Source organism: Rattus norvegicus, chromosome 15 (assembly GCF_036323735.1).
Source record: "Rattus norvegicus strain BN/NHsdMcwi chromosome 15, GRCr8, whole genome shotgun sequence".
Lineage (NCBI taxonomy): Eukaryota > Metazoa > Chordata > Mammalia > Rodentia > Muridae > Rattus > Rattus norvegicus.
Window position 1 is genome coordinate 53,017,014 of NC_086033.1, and position 10,627 is coordinate 53,027,640.

Genomic DNA, 10,627 nt, shown 5'->3' on the forward strand with positions numbered 1-10,627 from the left:
AGGAGATAAAACAGCACAGAATGACCTCACATGAAACAGAAATAACAGCAAGATGAGGACAGGATGTTCTGGTCTAAACACAAGGAAACAGATGAGCTGCACCTTGTACTTTAGAGACTCTAAGTGTATAACAGGCAAGGTATAATACTTCCTTGGGTGGGAGTGTCCCACTGACTGCAGACTAACTGTATCATGCCTGCCCTATTTTCTAAATGTCAGTGGCCCAGTAACCAAGTTTTATGACAGCTCAGTTCACCAATTAAAAGATCCTGGTAAGAAGCAATGTGCTCTTTCACGGTAAAGAGGCTCAGAGCAGCACACTATAGCATATATGTGGGTTTCTTACTCACTTAGGGCTCCTGTTGGTTCAGAAGTGCTGCTTGATAGAGTTGGCTATGAAGAGAACTTGGATAGCCTTCATGTTCAGACCAGTTCCTACCACATAGAGGTTCAAGGGCAGAGAGAATGGGAGCAAGGCATGGACAAAAGGGAATACAGACATTAGGATGAAATTTTTTCTTGCCAAAAAGTTGGGAAAAGTAGGGAAAGTTTGAGAGCACATGTCATTGGTGGGGACATTTTCTGTGTACCTACTAGACAGCTGACCCACTTGACCACTGGGCTATGATTGCTGAACATGCAAAAGGGGCCTTTAGAGGAGGTGAAGTTTGGTGAAGAGGGATTTCTGTTTAAAAGGCTGCCTGATTAAAAAGGTTGCCACCAGAAGTCAATCCAAGAAAGAATGAATTGTTGCCCCCAAATTGAGCAGCTATCTTGTTGGCAAAGAGGTCCTGCTTCCGCTCAGGATGAGTTCCCCCCTTCGTTTTTCTACTGGGTAAAATGTTTGAACATCTTGGTATTATCCTGAGTTCCTGCATGGAAAAATCAGACATCTTACGCCAAAAAATTATGATCAAGCAGTCAGTTTCATAGCTATCACTCACTCTGAAGTACAACTTGTTTCTTGGGCTCAGTCAGGCTGGCTGCTGGATGTAGTTGACTGGTAAGCTATGCCTTCATTCTGTCAAGTGTCCCAACCCTGATCTCTCTAATTTCTCAGTGAGTTTTGAGGGTCTCCTCTTGATCCTCCTTCAACTTCCTCAAGTGGAATTGACTCATGACCCTTGGCTATTGAGTGTGCTCGTGTGGTAGGCATCTCCGTTGCAGTGGGGCTATGGTAAAGTGGCATCTCTTAGAGTATCACTTGGTCAGCAGAAACAGTTATGTGTTTGACATGCCCAGGGCTTGAGCCTTGGCTATTCCTCTGCCTTCCTTCCTCCACTCTTCTCCTGACTATACATGTATTTTTTTTCTATTCAGCTTAGGATAGAAGAGTTTCACAGGCACCTTGACAAATCAACACTCACTAATAGTCAAAGCAAGTGCTTACTCAGTTTTAACTAGGGGCAAAGATCTACTCCAGCATGCACTTTGGGGTTTTTATCTAGTTTAGGCTGCCATAATAAAACTCCACAGATTGAAACTCTTTAAAACAGAAAAATATTTCCTCATCATTCTTGAATCTGGCAGTCCTGAGGTCAGAGTGACAACACTATTGGGTTCAGGTAAGGCTCCTCTTCCTGGTTTAGAGATACGGCTGGTGTGCCTATGCTATCTCAGTTTTACTAGGGACACTGAGAGATGTGGTTGTGTTTACATATCTGAGTAGCTGCAACACTCAAGTTTGGATACACGTATATATGAGGTTCAGTGCTTTAAAATCCCGTCTTATGCTCTTCATATCCGGTCTCATCCAGTGTTCCCTTGCTCTCAGTTGTAGTATGGAGTGAAATGTACCCCAGTGACCATGTTTAAGACTTGGCCTCCAGTGTAGTACTACGGAGAGGTGGTAAACATATTAAGGGATCTTGTGGTCATTGGAGTTGTGTCCTTGAGCTAGATAATGGATTCATTTCTTCTGTTCCCCTTTCTCTCTTTGGTTCTTGACCATGAGGTAAATGGGCTTCCTCTAAACATTCCCACCAGGATTTGTTAATTACCTAGGCCAAAGAATGGGGTCTGGACTGAAGGCTCCAAAAGGCAGAGCCAAAATAACTGTTTTCCTTGAAAGTCAATTACCTTAGGGATTTGTTATAGAATTAGAAAGCTGACAGACCATCATCAGTCATTGGAAGGAAGAAAAGACTACTGCTTACTTCAGTAAGCTAATAACTCAGGATTCCACGGCCTTTCCCCAGCAGCCACAACTGTCTTACATAGGCAAGAAGGGAGGGAGGGAGGGCTGGTGGTGGCTGAGGATCTCAGCCTCCTATTTCTAGCCCTGGCTAGAAGCAAGGTCTGGCTCTAAGTCCTGGAAGCTGTCATTAGAGTATGACATTTTCAGTGGCATTTTAATGCTTTATGGGGGTCTTGGTTATTAATTCTGGAGTACACTGGACATTCTCATCTACTGCCCCATTCCATTTATGTGGGTGAGAGAGAAAGAGAGCAGTTGCTGGAAGTTAAGCCCTGAGAACTGCCTCTATTTACTGAGGTAATGGAGACAGGAGAGCAAGTCAAGTTGACAAGATTCAGCAAATTCAATTACATGTCATTCCTCTGCTCAAAGCTCCTAAATATCCCATTACCTGTGCTGTAAAGTCTGAACTGGTAATCTGGCTTCACCCTATTTTCACAAAGTGCTTCCTGCTTTAGCCCAGAGTGTAGCTTTCAGACAAGCCTAGAAGCTCTTGCTACACAGCCACCCCCAAATCACTGGTCCCTGTCTAGCTAGGGCTGCACACATACAAGCTCATAGTTCTAAGCTCCTTCCCAGGTCACACATTACTACACCAAAGGCACTAATCATCATCCTATGTGGACTATGAGTCAGTTTACAAACATTTTAAATTATTCTTTCTATCAGCCCTGTGTTAGGGTACTGGTCAATAAGTGTGTGGGCTGTTAGTAGATGAGGAGCTCTGACTCCAGACTCTGTTTCTTCTCTGGGTCTCTGGAGAAGGAAAATGAGGAAGAGAATGAGAAGGAATGGGAAGGAATGGGAAGTGGGGAACAGGGAGGAGGACTGAGGTAATCTCTGATTTTTGTGCTGGGCTTACAGCGCTTGAATTGAATTGATAAAACATGAGAGAGATGAGCTAACCAGCCTCCTAATGTCCTTTCTGAATTTAGGTCACTGGGTCAAAGGACTCCTATTTTTATGAATGATACAGTGGCATGGAGATCCAGAAAGCAGTGAATGGAAACTCTTAGGCTCACAATTCAAGGAAATTAAAGGCTTGTTGGACAATCATTATTTTTTCTTTTTTCTTTTTTTTTTTTTTTTTCGGAGCTGGGGACCGAACCCAGGGCCTTGCGCTTGCTAGGCAAGCACTCTACCACTGAGCTAAATCCCCAACCTCACAATCATTATTTTTAAATAATTGCCAACCCTCTACATCACTAGTTTGGGGTTTCCCAGGCCCGGCAAGAACCATACTAGCACTAGGAAATATACACTGTGCTAACATCTTTCTGTGAGTTACCTCACCCTTCCAACAACCAACAAGGTTGTTGTTAACAGTACCATACTTTACCCACGGAGACAGCTCCATTAATCTTCCTTGCCATCCATTCTTTAATGACCTAGCTAAAAGCACAGCTGTTTCTGCAGATGTGTTTGTAGTCTGTTTCTGGCATTGTAAATGGAAGGATGGAAACAGTGGACTAGTTATGGTAAATGCTGCACAAATTCGCTTCTATTTAGTTTTGGGATGAAACCTTAGGCCTGCCTTTTGAAATAGGGACAGACGACAAGGGGAATATTCCAGATTCAAACCATTCCAAAGACATAATGCAAATCCCTGAGCCTTGTGGTGCTCTGCCCCAGGAAAGGACTGGAGGAGGTAGGGCAGTCACTGATTCTCCTTCCTCAGCTTCCTGTACTGAAGAGGGTCCAAAACAACTCTCAGCATAAATACCCCTTTACCCCTCTCTCCTTTGCTCACTCTTTTTTTGGAGTGGGTAGGGATAGTACCTCCCTTTTCATGTGTATTAAAAGTCATACTGAACAAGTTTTAGGTTGCAAATGAGGCTTTATTTTTCTGTTCTTAAGTCTTTATCCACAGTTTAAACATGCTGTCCTTATCCTTACATGTCTCGATATCATTAGTGCTTACAACCTCTGCACTGGGCATTCGTAGCATGTGCTAAGCCTTCAGAGGTTTGGCCTTCATAAACATGCTCTGCAGGACTTGGTGTTGTGTGAGAACTGCCTCCTACCAGCTTGCAAAAGCTGACTGCTCCCGTTTCAGAAATCCGGTGTAGGTTATTTGTTAAAGAGAGCTGTTACTAAAAGTAAAATTATATAAATTTGCCACTAGATAAGATGCATTAAAAACAAAGGTAATAAACACAATAGTGTCATTAAATATTTACCAGAACACCACTGGTTACCCTTACGTTTATAAATGAAGAAACTGGGGTTTTCATCTGCCAGGCAGATGAAATCTGACAAGCTGAGAGGCAGACCAGGGTCAGTTATCTCAAAGACGCCCCCATGGGATAGCTGCTCTTTCCTCTTGTTGCTGCATTTTATATTTTGTTTCCATATAGTTCATGGGGATGAGGACTGACTTAGGTTTGTTAGGTCTTCAGTATGCTTAAATCTGGTATGTTTCTCATAGGCTGATGCATGGAGTACTTGGTCCTAGTTGGAGACGTTATTTTGAAGGTTATGGAGCCTTGAGTCTGGCAGGTGAAAGTACGTATTAGGATTCTAAGCTCCTATTCATTCCGAATTCTGGCTTTTCCATTCATCCTGGTGCGAAGAGTCTCTCCCACATATCTGGCCACCATGACTGTAACATATCACATATCCTTTCTATAGGATGAATTGAAATATCTCTGAAACAAGGAGTCAATACAGACTGGCTTTTGTGAACACTTTGATGAGGGAAATGCAAAAGTAACAGCAGCAGTTTAATTCTGGCCGGTGGGGAAAGCCGTGCACCATCAGTAGCAGAAAAATTGTGATTTAACAGGTTATACCACTTCTGATATGAAAATATGGTTAGAGGTCAGAGTTCACCGGCCATCATGCCAGGAGAGAGCAGGGTGGAAGCACTTATTCCTAGTTGTGTCTATTCATTTCTCCTGGCATCGCTGCCTCCTAGTGGACAAAAACATCCCAGGGACGTTTGGAGTCACAACGCATCATTCTCACAGAGGATGCTCAGCCCCGAGGACAAAGAGAAAACTCCAACTCTCTGGTAAAGAACAACAATAAATGAGGTCTATCTCCAGGGGCCGTGGAAATGCAGAGAAGGAGAAGAGGAGGTGTTTGGCGTGTCTTCACTGAAAGGCTCCAGATCCATAAATATATCCACGGGGATGCAGGACAAAACATAATGTATAAAAGATTGAATAGAAGATATATTATGCTATTGCATAGCAATCCTGTCTGCAGGAATTTATAGCTTCGATATATTCCCCATTAAAAGTGGTTCAGCTAGCTGGTAGAGAAGCTCAATTCATCTTGCATCTGTTGCAAGCCATCAATATTATGGTTTGCCCATTTAAACTGGAAATGGGACCAAATATTTGGGCTATTTACAACGAAAATATGAAAATCTTTGTATTGGTGTTCATCTCCTAAGTTCTCTGGTTTAATCAGGTGTCTGTTTACATAGGCTCAAAGAAAATTTCTCACCTGTGAAATTGCTAGGATACAGAGAGAAGCTGCAATGAGGAGAAATACAGGGTTTCAGGTTTCTGCTCCCAAAGAGGTGGGCAGATGCCCCTACCATAGTGAAAAGTAGCTCTGTGGAAGATCCCTAGTCACTACAAGACAAGCTAAGACAAGACAAGAAGGGTATTTGTATCTGCAAGGGTATTTGTGTACTTAGGATAATGAGACTTGGGCAGACTAAGAGTCAGAGGATGGAGTGCATATAAACAAATGGTTATATCCAAGTGAGGTCAGCTGGTGTTGGCAGTCTCCAAATGCTGGGTTTGTGTTCCTAGAAAAAATACCAGTTCTGCAGAGCTCCACCTGCAGCAGCGTTGGTAACAGTAGGTAATCACATTGCCAGAATTCCCACGTATTCCATTTATTGATGCTCAATGAACTTACTACTGTTTCCTCAAAGCAAAATTTAAAGAAATTTGAAATAGAAGATTGGTAATTATTATACAGGATGCCCTGCACCTCCCGTGCCTTAGATGCTTCCCAGCATAACTTTCTCCATCTGCACTCTCCCTGGCTCTTCTAGTCCGAGAACTGCCCTAGATCACCTACTTGGTTTTCAGTCTCCTTGATTGATCTCACTCAGCTATACTCTCAGCTCTGGGGTCCTCGCTCTGAGCACTTGCTTTCCAGTACATGCCCAGCCTTCCTGTATGCTTAGAAGCTTAAGTTATCAATAATCCAGAGTAGTCATTTTAGCCTTCATCAGGGTAGAGGTGGAAATAAGATTTTTCCACACTAAGATTTTCATGCATTTGTGCCTTGGTTTGATTTGCCCAATACTGCTTCCCTTTTATTCCTGGGTTCTTCCCCTTGTGCAATAGCCCTCTGTTTACATCAGTGGAATTTTCTTCACAAGCCTTCATCTTTTCATTCGAAACATTCCCTTTGAAACACATCCCCCACCCCTGTTGCCACCATATCTGGGTAGACCTCAGTGCCAATAGCCTCCTGTCAGATGTCTTTAGGCAGAGGCCCCTCTGTGGCTCAGTGCTCCTCACTGTAGCCTGCAGTTCTTACAGCCCTGTGCTGGCAGTGTGGGCAAAGGTCATTCAGTTCAGCATTTGTGCTACTTGTATCCTCCTCCTTGAGATACTCAGAGTGTCATTCTGCCCTTTCTGCATGCACCAAAGGCTTTTAGGGCTATTTTTAAAAGCCTACCGTACTTACTATCTGTGCCACTTACTATCATTCGGGTGGTTAATCATTGCTGTCTGAAAGTGTCACTTTCTGACAGAGTGGTGTACAGAGAAGGGCTGTGGTCCAGTGGAAAAGGACAGCAGTCAGCCTGGGCAGGACTGGCTTGGGCCATTATGACCAGAGCTCTGGACAAAGGGAAAGAGCAAAATAAGCACATATGTCCTTTGCAAGGTTTTGTGTATGCAAGGTATGTATGCCCAGAAATTGGGTTTTATCATTGGTTTTGAAGCTTAAGGTTTAAGACATGTCCGTTGGCCTTTCTGTACCATTCTCCACACTTAAAGAGAGTAGCCATGATGTGGGAGGCAGGCATGGACTGCTGGCTCATGCGTTTCTCCAGGAGGAAACAGGATTAAAAATATACCCTTATTTCTTATTATTCCTGTTCACCTGTCACCAAGCTTTTCCTTTTAGTTCACCTTTCTCAGATGAAAAGACCAACTTTCTCTTTCCCCTGCGTTCAAGCAACAGGCCACTCTTTCCTTTCCCCAGGGTCTTCCAGCTTTTGCAGGAATAAAGATTCCTCTTTTAGAAGGCAGTCCTGTGAAGATCCCCCTCTCCAGTGTAGAGGACCAATAAGAGACCTGATCTAGATCACAGGTAGTGAGCTTCTGGCCTGCTGTGGCTTGTTGCCTCAATTGGCCAAAGCCCAGAATATGAGAGTCGATATTCCTCTAAACTCAATGCATATTAACCTGGCAGGATAGCTTCGTGGGCTAAGTAAACAGTTTTAAACAATTTCATTAAATGCTGGCCATTATTTAACACAAGGACACACTGATTATAGATTCTGCTTTCTGAAAGAAATCTGGAGTACTCGTGTTCTAAGTGTAAATAGCTACCGTTCTTTATTTTCTAGGGCTGTTTCCATTGCAGGGTATGTAATTTATTATTTTCTGCATAATAAATAGGTAGCATTTATTAAGTGAGTATATGTGCTAGGCACTTTCCAGAAGACAATACTGAAGCACAGAAAGGGTATGCCATACCTTCCCACGGCCAGTCTGCAGAGAAGCAGAGTTTTAATCAAATCTAAATGGGTGGGCTCAGGGGTGGGTCTCTTAATTATTCTGTTGTATCACATACCATGAATTAAAGACCTTAGTTTTCAAAGAGCTTCTTGAAGCTGGCTAGAATCACCAAAGTTGTGTGTGTGTGTGTGTGTGTGTTTGAAAGAGAGAGAGAGAGAGAGAGAGAGAGAGAGAGAAAGAGAGAGAAACAGAAACTGAAACAGAGAGACAGAGACAGAGACACACAGAGACACACACACAGGCAGACAGACAGACAGACAAACACACACACACACACACACACACACACACACACACACACACACACACACCCCACATGCAGAATTCAGCTTTCAGAGACTCCAAAACACCAGCCAGCCCCACCCCTCTCAGCCTACAGTTGCCTTAGTGAATTGTAGGGATCACTTGATGTTGTCCCTCCTTTTGTCTTGACTGGCCAAGGGCTACCAACATCTTTCAACTTAGAGACTATAAGATTCTCCTTTCTAGATGGTTGGAGAAAGGAAAGTGGGATGGATTTTTATTTTTCAAATCAACCTCTCCCACCTTCTGACCATCCTCCTATCCTCCTCCCATACAGATAGAAATGAACTAGAAACTTAGTTGTCAGAAACCATATATGGCATATTTTCTCCTCATAAACTGGTTATCAGCAGTTCCAGCCAGTCAGAGATTAGGTATTTACTGGATTTCTCTTCAGCAACTTCCCTCAAGAAAACCAGTACTGTAGCCCAATCCCCAAGTTTGGCCCATCTGGGGGTAGCCAAGCAATTGATGGAGGGGAAATGCCAAAAATGAAGATTAATCAGCTCACACACTCCAGCAGTAGAGGGAGGGCTAATCCAGTAAAGAAAGTGAATGCCATTAGCTCCTCTGACAGCTTGTAGAGGTCTTTAAGGTTCGTGTCAGCTTTAATAAATTGTTACTTGTGCAGCAAACATGTGTCCATATATCTAGGTTCACAGGCATCTATACACTGAGAGGCAACATGGGCATGTCTATAAAGCCATAGGTTATGCTGGTTATGGCCCCAAATGATACAACCATCTCTCTTTCTCTCTCTCTCTCTCTCTCTCTCTCTCTCTCTCTCTCTCTCTCTCTCTCTCTCTCTCATACACACACACACACACACACACACACACACACACACATGTACTGGTGATTTAAATATGTGTGGCCCACAGAGTGGCACTATTAGGATGGTGGCCTTGTTGGAGGGAGTGTGTTGGAGGGGGATTCAGCTTTGAGAGCCTCCTCCTAACCATATGGGATTGTCTTCTCCTGTTTGCCTTCAGAACAAGACGTAGAACTCTTAGCTCCTTCTCCAGCACCATGCCTGTCTGGATGTGGCCTTGCTTCCTGCCTTGAGGATAATGAACTGAATCTCTGAAACTGTAAGGCAGCCCCAATTAATTATTGTCTTTATAAGAGTTGCCTTGGTCATGGTGTCTCTTCACAGTAGTAAAACCCTAACTAAGTCAGTAGCAGGAGTGGGATAGTGCTGCGATAGGCTTTTGTTTGGAAGAATATGCATGTTGGGACTTTGTAAAGCAGTCGAATGCTTTACATGGGGCTTAATAAGCCATATTAGTAGAAGCATGAAAGACAGTGTTCCTGAGTATGTTTTTGAACTGTTGGGACCTACTCAAGAGGTTTCAGAAGAGAAGACTTTTAGTATGTAGCTTGGAGACTATTTTTGTCATATTTTGGTGAGGAATGTGGCTGCTTTTTGCCATTGTCCAATCTGCCTGAGGCTAAGGTGAAGAGATTTAGATTAATTGTTTTGACAAAAGAAGTCTCAAAAAAAGCCTGGTATAAATTCTGTTGTGTGGTTACTAAAGTTAAGTCTTATAAAGAGCATTTTAATGAAAAGTAACAAGCATAAACACGAAGAATACAAAATGTATGGGTTCAAAGAGTAAAGGGGCACCAGGAAGTAGAATGAAGTTTAATCTTGTGTTTAAAGATATTAAATGAAATTAAAGGCATAGTGACCTTGGGGCAAGTCCCACTCAGCTAAACATATTTTTTCAGCTGAAGAGGGGATAGTTATATCTAAGAATTATTATGACCTGGTTATGGTTTAATCTGGACTTTTAATCTGGAATGAACTACCATCCAGAAATGAAGGGCACACCTGTAATCCAGCTCATGGGGCTAGAAGACACAGGCTTTTGATGCAGATCTTGGGAAGTCATGGACATGAGAAGCTTAGGGCCAGGAATACATATCTTTAATCCCAGAAGACAGAGGCAAACAGATCTCTGAGTTCAAGGCCAGCCTTGGACAGAACAAGTTCCAAGTAAAGAATTGCTTAGGTACAGACATAGTGGTTTACGATTTTAATCTCAGAACTCAGGAGACAAAGGCATGCAGATCTCTGAGTTCAACGTCAATATACAGAGCAAGTTCCAGGACAGTCAAGCTTAGGCAGTGAAGGAATTGGAAAACAGAAAGCTGATGATAATGTAGTAGAACAAGGGGGCCATGTTTCAGCCCCAGAAAGCAGCAGAATTTGGCAGCTTTAGCCATGTGGCTCTGGATTTATAGCCAGGAGGAGAAGGAAACTACTGGGACAGTTGATGCTGGTTAGCTGGAGCAAAGAAATTAGTGGCAATTAAGAAGAAACCAGCATCTCTGAGGTGAAGTCTTCTGGGAAGTATTTTCTGAGAGCACAAAGAAGCTATGTTCCACAGATAGCCAAGGTTGT